This window comes from Podarcis melisellensis, assembly GCF_964234715.1.
Source record: "Podarcis melisellensis genome assembly, chromosome: 3".
In the NCBI taxonomy this organism is placed as follows: domain Eukaryota; kingdom Metazoa; phylum Chordata; class Lepidosauria; order Squamata; family Lacertidae; genus Podarcis; species Podarcis melisellensis.
The window spans coordinates 15,593,384-15,603,881 of record NC_138530.1 but is presented as its reverse complement, the minus strand read 5'-3'; positions in this window follow the sequence as shown (position 1 = coordinate 15,603,881).

Genomic DNA, 10,498 nt, shown 5'->3' with positions numbered 1-10,498 from the left:
TATCTGAAGTTGTTGATATTTCTTCCAGCAATCTTAATTCCGGCTTGGGATTCATCCAGCCCAGCTTTTGATTCTCCTCAAAGCCAAAGGTGTCAGTCTGCAGAATGGCAAAGCCCTCAGGTGATGGACTATATGGGATTGGCAGAAATGACTGGCAGAATCCGAGACCAGAGAGAAGAGTCGGTGGAAGAAGATTGGAAGAAATTTAAAGACTATCTACAAAAATATTGTAAAATTAATGAATGTTAGAATGATGTTGGATAGAAATTAAGTGGTTTCCAGCTGTAATGCTGTAAGAGAATATGAAAAAAAGGGTTAGAAACAGGTAAAAATTTAATGGTAAGGATTTGCTGAACTAACAATCTGAATTGGAATACAAAAAAGGGAGATACGAGGAGGTCCGGGAAACAAGCTTAATGAAAATTAGCTATGGGAAATCTGCGTGTTCTTAATTATTTTTATTTTTGTATGTTTGTTATTTTTTTCTTTTCTTTTTATTGTATTATTACTAAAAATCTTAATAAATATTCAGAATGGCAAAGCCCTCAACTACAAGGGACTTTGCCCTTGTTCCATAGATGTTCCAAATGACTTCTAAACTACAGTACCTCTTAGGCTCTGCATCAACTGCTTGATTTGGCAAGAGTTGTCAGACAACTGAAGATTTGGAGCCTTCAAGCCCTCCTCCGCCTTATTACCGGACAGCATGTCTCTGTGAATTTCCCTCCTTATATAAAACTATTTAAGAACTTCTGCCAGCTGGCAGCAGACTCTTTTCCCACCCAAATCGGTAGTGCTTGAAGCTTTTATGACTACTGCTCCAACAAGCAGTTAGATGTGCCTTGCAGGGAGATTTTAATTCCCATAGATTTTTAATTTCCAGTTTCCTTTTTTCCATCAGAACTGTTGCATAAAAAGAAGAAGAAGAAGAGTGTTTTGCCTCCCCCAAGCGGACTTTCTAGTCAAGTGCATCTAGGAGCTGAATTGTAGCGTTTTGATTCATTGTAAACTGTTTTATCTTCTTTGTTTGAAATAATGAAAGAACTTTAAAGGCAAAAAACCCCACAATCTCCATTTTAAAAAAACGACATGTTTCCCCCACAGACCGTTTTTATAATTAATTTTTTTTAGTTAAGCACTGGTGTTTAGAAAAAGATAATGGAAAAGCTTATTATGTCAAAGAAGATAAAGGAAAAGCTTATTAAATATATATATTCAATAGGAAGTTAAAATAACAATCCAGTAAGGAATATGAAGTAAAATAAATTTTAAAAGAAATAAAGGAAAAGGGGGAGGACCAAACAAACCAGGTTTCACAGCCATTAACTCATAAAATGTTTGTTTGATAAATATGTATACCACTTGATGGTGGTGGGGGAACCCTCGAAGGGATTTACAAAAAGGTAAATCAGAAAATCAGAAATAAACAACGCAATACATAAAGTACATTCTCAACAGGCCCACAATGAATTAGACGTTACAACAGGAAACGTGACTCAATGCAGAAAGAGTACAAAACCAATGTTATTAATACCAAATAAAGCCATATTTCATCAGGATTGCCTTCCCTGTGGTTGGCCTGTCATACAAGCAACAAATGACTGCCAGATGGGAAGGTGATTCTTCTTCCAAGACTAGTATCCCATGCCTTGCTCAACTGGTATATTATTAATATTATAACATATATTTATTTATATTTATGAATCACTTTACACAAGGCATCCCAAAGTGGTTTACAATACAGCAAAAACCATACAAGTAACAACTGCACATAGACATAAGATAGATTTCTCAACACCACCCACATAAAATCAATTCAGATTCAGTACAAATACTAACTGGGATAAAGGTCTCCGCTTGGAAGGTTGTGCAAATAAATATATTATGTAAGGCACACAAAAACCTCTGATCTTTTCTCACAAGAGAACTGGTCTAGCAAGGCCTACTTCTGGAAATCTGTTACTGGAAAAAATGGGCAGCTTGAAACCCTGATATTTGTTTTCTTTATTGTTGTTGTTGTTGTTATCTATTAGGGGTACCAACTTGAATAAAATAGGGGGGCAGGTAAGCCCCACCCCACATAATCAATCATAAGACACAGTACATACACACCATTTGAATGGCAATTAACATTAAATTTGGGGAGCTGCCCCCCAGTATTTTATTGGGATAGCCGAAGGGACCTTGTCCCCTAGGAATTGGCTCCTATGCTATCTATCTACATCTGCCCCATATGAGGAGATCTCTAGGCAGCTCACAAATACATTGTTTAATTTATATCTAGTTTATTATAGTTTTGATATTTACAAATGAGAAACTGTTGGAAAATCCATTGCAGAAGATCCCAGGTCTGTCCATAGACATGTGAAAGCAAACTAGGCAATTGTGGCCTTTCCTCTCCAGATATCCAAAAGAAAAATAAATGCACCAAGGAGCTGCTCCGTAGATGGCTCTAGATGAGGCACATTCATGGACAATAACATGACGGTTAGGAACAGGAGCTACGTTCTCTCTCCCCTATCAGAGGCTGTGTGCCTCCAAACACCAGTCACTTGGAATCAGTAGGGAAAGTTCTGCCGTACATGGTTCCTGCTCAAGGGCTTTGCAGTGGCATCTAGTTGGTGACCATGAGAACATGATTCTGGACTAGATGAGTCTTTGGGGTAGTCCAGCAGAGCTCGACTTCTTGTTCTTCTTTTTCCAGACCAAGTGTCCTTTGTTCATCTTTCCGCTAGATGGCAACCTCTTATTTAAGATGATTCAGAGTGTGTGGTTCTCTTTTTTTACTCCAGCCTTACGTCAGGGATAAGTGAATGTCCTCAGCCATTGTGCAGTGCATCGTACTGTCCGGCCTGCCAGCCACCAAGTACAGACTTTTGCCCCTGCTCAACCAGGCTGGTAGTCAACCCAGGGAGTGGACAGTCAGTTGAGTAATTTTGGAAGAAGTCTATGAGTGACAAGTTGCTGAGATGTGAAAGACAAAGCCCAGGGTCAAGTGCTTTGCAGGGGCAGGTAGTAGGTATGCCTGTGGCCGCTTGAGGTCATTTGAGCCCTACTGAGCCGGTAGCTGCAAGACCACCTTCTGTTGAGTCTGAGCAATGGTTCATCTAGTTCAGCCTTGTCTACACTGGCAACAGCTCCTCATGGTTTCAGCTACAGGACATTCCCAGCCCTACCTAAGACTCCTTCCACATTACACAGGTCTCTCTTCAAAGGCAGAAGTGTGATTATTCAATCCTAAGTGACATTGGCTGGTTGAACACAGAGGAATAGAGGGAGGAACCAGCTGGGGAACTACCAAGGGAAGAAGGCTCGGAGCCAGGGAGTGGTGGTGGGAGAACAATGAGTGTTCAGAGGGAGAAGACTGGGAGGAGAAGGTGTCGGATGCTGAAGAAGCAACAGGACTTAGTGAGCTGGGGGAGTCTGTGGCAGACAGAAGTCCAGAATCAGAGGCAGAAGCTGAAGCAGGGGAGGGAGGGGAGGGAGGTCAAGAGGCAGAGATGAGACAGGCTGGTGAAGACTCGTGGGTTTCTTCCCCTCCTGCTGCGACAGGATCCCCTCCCCCTTGGGCTCGCAGAACCAGGAGAGGAGCAAAGACAGGTTGCATTCAGACTCAGGCTCCGATTGTTTGGGAAAGGCCCTAGAGAGGAGAAGACACAGATGGCTGCGGGGAGGCAAGGACCTTTAGTCTCGACAACTGCTTTCATGGTGTAAGACCCATGGGGAATGAGCTGCTGCCCTCATTAGGCCTGACCCTCAGCCAAGTCTGTGTAGATAGTGTTTTTGATAATAAATAGTTAACTCCAGTTTTGAACTGTGTGTGGTTTACTGGCTGGCTCACTCTGACACTAAAGGCCTTTGCTCACCCAACGCTTCAAGCAGCTTATTTGTTGAATGGTTGTATTTGTTTCTCAGTTAAGACAAGAGCGGGGAACTTTTTCCAGGCCAACATCTGCATTCCCTCCTACAGGGTCTGCATGCCAGTGGTGGGTGGGAACAGAAGCAAAAGTGGATGGAGTCATTTCCAGCACACACACACACCCGCTGTACCTCTGTCTCTTAGCATCTGACTAGGTCATCTCACCTCCCACCTGCTGCCCCAAAGCAGGCAGTGCCACCCACTTTGGGAGCCACTAAAGCAATGATGGCGAACTTGCACCTCCTGGCAAATAGAAGGGGAAGAAATGGAGGCAGTGAGAGATTTTACTTTCTTGGGCTCCATGATCACTGCAGATGGTGACAGCAGCCATGAAATTAAAAGACGCCTGCTTCTTGGGAGAAAAGCAGTGACAAACCTAGACAGCATCTTAAAAAGCAGAGACATCACCTTGCCAACAAAGGTCCGTATAGTTAAAGCTATGGTTTTCCCAGGAGTGATGTATGGAAGTGAGAGCTGGACCATAAAGAAGGCTGATTGCTGAAGAATTGATGCTTTTGAATTATGGTGCTGGAGGAGACTCTTGAGAGTCCCATGGACTGCAAGAAGATCAGACCTCTCCATTCTGAAGGAAATCAGCCCTGAGTGCTCACTGGAAGGACAGATCCTGAAGCTGAGGCTCCAATACTTTGGCCACCTCGTGAGAAGAGAAGACTCCCTGGAAAAGACCCTGATGTTGGGAAAGATTGAGGGCACAAGGAGAAGGGGACAACAGAGGACGAGATGGTTGGACAGTGTTCTCGAAGCTACCAACATGAGTTTGACCAAGCTGTGGGAGGCAGTGGAAGAGTCGGACACGACTAAATGACTAAACAACAACAACAATATTTTGCTGGACTTCCATCAACCCCAGCCTGCATGTCTGATGGTGAGGGATGATGGGAGTTTAAGTCCAACAGCTGGAGATCCACTAGTTCCCCATCCCTGATCTAAAGCTCCCTTAGAAGGATGCTGAGTTGTGTCAAAGCAGCCTCAGCGTCACTGCAATTTCAAAGGTTCTGTGACTTAGTACTGTATTCCTAAAGCTCATGTCAACACCGAAATACACATTTTTTCCAGCTAATGTTCAGAAGGGAGTTGTATAATTTCCTTTTCCCTGCCCCACTTTTTTTTTTGAGTGAGTCAGCAATTCTCATTCATAAAAAGAGCAATTTGCCTTTGATGATACTCTTCCAGTGTTCTCTACAGGTTAATAACATGCTGATCAGGAGAAAATGTTTTGCTTACATCCTGTGTCTTCCATGCTCTTCATTCCCGGCTACAAATCACAGTGCCACGATTACAGTCTGAATCAGAATCCACAGCACACACCTCTGCATCGCCTCCATGCACACAGTACGCACAGCCAGTGGAGGAGTGTGAGGTGGGCCACAGGGGCAGTTGCCCCGGGCACAAAATCCATCACTTCCATCGCTTTGGCTCCATTAAAACAGCTTCTCCATGTGAACCAGGAACTGACCTCTTCAGACAACAGATCAACTCTTCTTCTTTTCTTATCTCGGTGGCTGCAATCTCCTGGGTGATGCGGAATCCGTTAGGCAGTTGAATGTGTATGCGTACTCCGTCCATTTCCCTCCCTCCCACACACGTGGCTCTGGACTCTGGCAACCCATGCTACACCACTGTGCACAGTGACGCCAGGCAAGGTGTAAGTGTTCACGTTGAGTCAGAGGACATGGCCTGCATGTGGCCATGTGGGACCGAGTGTCTCCCCTGAGCGTGGTATAGACAACGATGGCTCTGCTCTGCCTCCACGGTCGAAGGCAGCTATGCTTCTGAATACCTGTTGCTGGAAACCACAGCCGGCGAAAAAGCTGTTGTTCTTGGGTCCTGCTTATGGGTTTGCTACAGGCATCTGGTTGGCCACTGTGAGAACAGGATGCTGGACTAGATGGCCATTAGACTAATCCAGCAGGCTCTTCTTACGTTCTTAGATTCTGGAGGTGTAATGTTGGAATTGCCTAGCTGAAACATACGGTGTGGGCATGTCTGGTGATATTTGGCCTGATCCGGCAGGTTCATCTTAGATTGCTACTGTACGCTCTTAGCAGCTGCTTCTTGTTGCTGTTACTGGGAGACCCAGAGTGTTAGAGCAGCACAGGGCAGACAAAAGCACAATAGCCAAGGGTGAGGGGCCAGTGGCATCCCACATACTGTTGGACTTCAACCCCAGCATGGCCAATGATCAGACAGGATGGGCATTGTCATTCAGTGTGTTGTCCAGAGGGCACCAGGTCTCCCCTCCCTGACATAGGGGAAGGCTGAAGACATGGAAGACAACTGCAGTTATTTCCCCTTACTGTAGGTTTCCTCCAGGGGTTTTAGACTAGCGCTGTCACCAGCCCCAGACAGCAAGGGTGGCCAATGGCCAGGGGTGATGGGAGAGAGAATCCAAAACTCTGGAGGGCACCACGTTGTGGGGGAGGGGTGTATTAAAGCACATGTCGCCCCCCCCCCCTTCTTCATGGAGTGTTCTGTCCTGACATCCCCAATGTCAGGAGTGCGTGCAGGAGCCAAGCCCTGTGACCAGTAGGGCTTTGCAGGACTGGGGCCTTCCTAGGTTTGTATGGCAAGGTGTGGCTGCACAGGTGAGGCCGCTTGGTAACTCACTGCACCTGGTGGCAAGAGCCGAGAAGGGATATAAGGTCAGCATTTCCCTTTGGCTCTTTGCCACAGCAACACGTTTCCTGCCTTGCTGCGTTTGACTCCTTGCGTCCTGATCCTCGGACCCTTGACTTCGTGACTCCCTGCTTCCTGACCTTCAGCTTCTGGACTCTCATTCCTGCTCCCACCCTGCCATCTTGCCCCCTGTCCCGACATCCTCAGCCAAGACTTTGATTGCCCGTAGACCGGACTGCGACACCCAACTAGAATCAGAGAATGCAGAGCTGGTGCAGAAACAACTTGAAAGCGACTCTGCAGACGGCCCATTGTCGTTGCTCCTTCACCAGAGCTCCCCTTGGCGAGCTTGGCAACCTGAGACCAGAGAGATATAGCACTATGCTGTGTGCTTCCCCATCTACTGTCCAGGGCTTCTATACTGCCAGCGGTTTGCAACTCAGCCAGGATGAGACTCCCTCCCAGCCAGCTGCCATATTAAATTGATCAGATGAAGTGAGAAAGGTACTTGAAGGAAAAGCAAAAAAAGGTTTTTGGTTTTTGTTTTAAAAGGCGGGGAGGGCGGAAGAACTGGCAAAAAAAACAACCCACAGCACAAAAGACCTGGATTTCGGACCACCCCCTGAAGTCCATGTCTTTGTCATAATTTCCTCTGATGTCATAAATTCCTCTGTCCAGATTACTTGAGGCTCTATACGGTGTGAGCCATTTTTCACCTTCAGAAAAGTCCACCTTGTAATTCCTTATTTGCATTGACAATGCAACAAAAGGCCAAGAAGTCTAGTTGGGGAACTCCTGGTAACCTAAGAACCTACACCAAAAAAAAACCCACATTAATATCCTAGCACACCTAGGCATAAATCTAGAACCTAGACCTTTTTGTTTCTGTGCCGTTAGCTTGAATTGCAGCTCATTAGCTATCTTGGTGGCAATGTTTGCAAACTTCCGCAAGCTTATTTAAGCATCTATGCATCCATATGTTTTTAAATACATTTTTAAAAATGAATTGAGGGGGGTTGAGGGATGGGGGGTGGGGAGAACGTGTTCCTAACAATATGTTTCTAAATCTATTTGTATCAAGGTTCAGCAGGAAAACAAAACCCATACATAAATAGTAGCAAACCTTCAGCATCTTGTTGTCATGACAATGTCCTACTTATAGTGCATTAAGCTGATTCAGGTCTTTTACCACCTCGCTGTTCACAAATTATGGTTGCTGATGTGAACGAAACCAGCTGGAAGACTTTGCAACAACAAGTCACAAATTATTTTGCCACCTGACATGGGCACCCTTGCTGGAGAAAGCTCCCCATGTAGAAAATACTGCAATGCACTTTGTTTCTTGTTGATGTTGTGGTTTTAAATCGGCAGCAGTGGCACAAAGTACAAAGCAGTAATAGTCAAGAGTCCTCAATCTGCTGCTCCTTGGGAGGCCAACTTGGATGGAGGACAGAACTGGCCACTGGGATAAAAATTATTATTTTTCCTGTAATGGAATACAGGTTAGTGCAGCTCTGGGAATTTTTCAGAGCAGGGGTGATCCATGTCATCTGCTGAAGCACCAGATTAGTTGATGGACCCTCCTGGATCTGGCAAGTGAATGAGGAGATAACAAGGCTTTCAAGTTTTACTGTTGTGCATGATGTATATTCTGGGGCTGTCAGCTGATCCTAATAACTTGAGTGTTGTGCTAAGTACTTCTGTCTTTTTGATGCACGCCTTGCAATGTTGGAGAAGCAAAGCTCATCAGCAAGGATAGAACAGGAAATGGAGGTTGTACTCTTGGGCTGGGGGTAAAGGGACTAGAGCAGGAGCAGTCAACATGGCTCCTGTTTATGTATCTATGTAGTGCCCTTGAGATGTTGGACTACAACTCCCATCAGCCCCAGTCAGCATGGGGATTGGTCGGAGATGATGGCAGCTTCTAAGGGGCACCAGATTGGCTACCTCAGAGTTAGAGCATTTTAAAGATAAGCAAAAAGCGCTACGGGCTCTTGCTAGTGATGCCACTAAAGTCCATATTTAATTGACTAGAAATATAAATTTGTCCAGCTCGTGGTGCTTGGCTGCATTGTGAATTGAGCACCAATACAAAACGCCTCCCCATTTTGGAGTTTCCAACTTTCTCTCATCCAGCGCTCCCCCCCCCCCATGCCGGAACTTGCCGGAACTCAGTTCCGGCACCTGTCAGATGGGCACCATTGTCATTCCAAGAGAATGAGGGAGGTGTTCATGGTGAGTTTCTTTTTTCTAGACAAATAGTCATGCTGGCCACATGACCCAAAAACTTTACGCCTGCTCCCTCAGTCAATAAAGAGAGATGAGCACTGCAACCCCAGAGTCGTCTGTGACTGGACCTAATGGTCAGGGGTTCCTTTACCTTTACCATCAACAACAGAGTTCTCACTGAAGGCCTCTCTGTGAGAGGCCCCCTGTTCCTCTTTGAATGGCACCATAAAAACTGCAATGGCTGCACTCTGGGTACCAGTGACTGTGGGAAATACTGTTAGCTATTTGTGATAAAATAGGTGCCTTACACAAGACTTGAAGAGAAATATTTACTTGGCAGGTTGCAAGAGTTGAAGAACTCTCTCTCTCTCTCTCTCTCTCTCTCTCTCTCTCTCTCTCTCTCTCTCACACACACACACACACACACACACACACCACACACACTTTGTTTCTTCCCTTGAGCCCAAGAGAGGGTTTAGTCCATTTTTGTTTTCAAAACTCCTTCATAGCAGTGCCTAAGTTATTAATCTGTCTGCTTGAAGTCACCACGCTCTCACGTTCCCAGTCAAACAATCAACTAACAGAATAGCCTGCCTCCTTTCCTCAATACCATTTATTCTTTGTGAAATGAATTTACAATGCAAATACAATACAAATGCTAACATTTCTCAGGAACCCTGAATGTGGCTGTTGGGCACCTCAGAAACTTCACATTGCAGGACCACTGGTGGACCCCATTGTGTTGTGGGAACGCAACAGAATTTCAGAAGTGGACTTTAAAAAGAGAGAGATTGAGAGTGATGTTTTGATCTGATCTTTTAAATCAGCTGCAGTGCCTCTTCCTAGCTTGGCCTAGCAGAATGGTGAAGGCATGAAGGAAGGAGGCAGAGGTGTTTGGAATCAGGCGGAGGAAGTTGATGCATCCGGAGAAGTCGTATTAGATTGCTGGCTGCTTCCCGGAATGCAGTTTTCCCCTCCCACCCCTTAGAGACCCCTTCCTTGGGCTTTCCTGTGCCTGATCATCTCTGCTATACTCTCTGCTTTCTTTCAGTAAATAGTAAATGGAAGCCATTAAAGGCAAGGCAAGGAGAGAGGAGGGAGGAGAGGGGGGGAAAATCAATGCACTCAGCTGAATGGCACTTAACTCAATGATTTCGGACTTACCAGTAAAAGCTCATTTTATGGAAAGCATTTTGAAGTTCTTGTCTCCGATTGCAGGAATATTGAATTACTGTAGTTTCTGTATTATCTCAGTAATGCCATAGTATGTTGTTGCTTTGGGTTGCTCATATTGATTTTCAATTGTAGTTTTGTCTTGTTTTTTAAAAAATAAGAATGTAAAAAGTGTCTCCTTGATCAGGCCAGTAGCCCATCTAGTTCAGTGTCTACTTCCCATAGATGACATCCAGATGCCTGTGGGAAACCTTCAAGGAGGACCCAAGCACAATATCCCTCTCCCCTCTTGTGGTTCTATGTTGTGAACTGTCCTGAGATCTTCCAGTGTAGGGAGGTATACAAATTTTAACAACAATGAAATATACTCTGAGTCGAGAGTGGATTTCATGCTCTTTATTCAGCTCATAGTGTTTTTGAGGTTACCAGCATGAGTTTGACCAAACTGCGGGAGGCAGTGGAGGACAGAGGTGCCTGGCGTTCTCTGGTCCATGGGGTAACGAAGAGTCGGACACGACTAAACGACTAAACAACAAACAA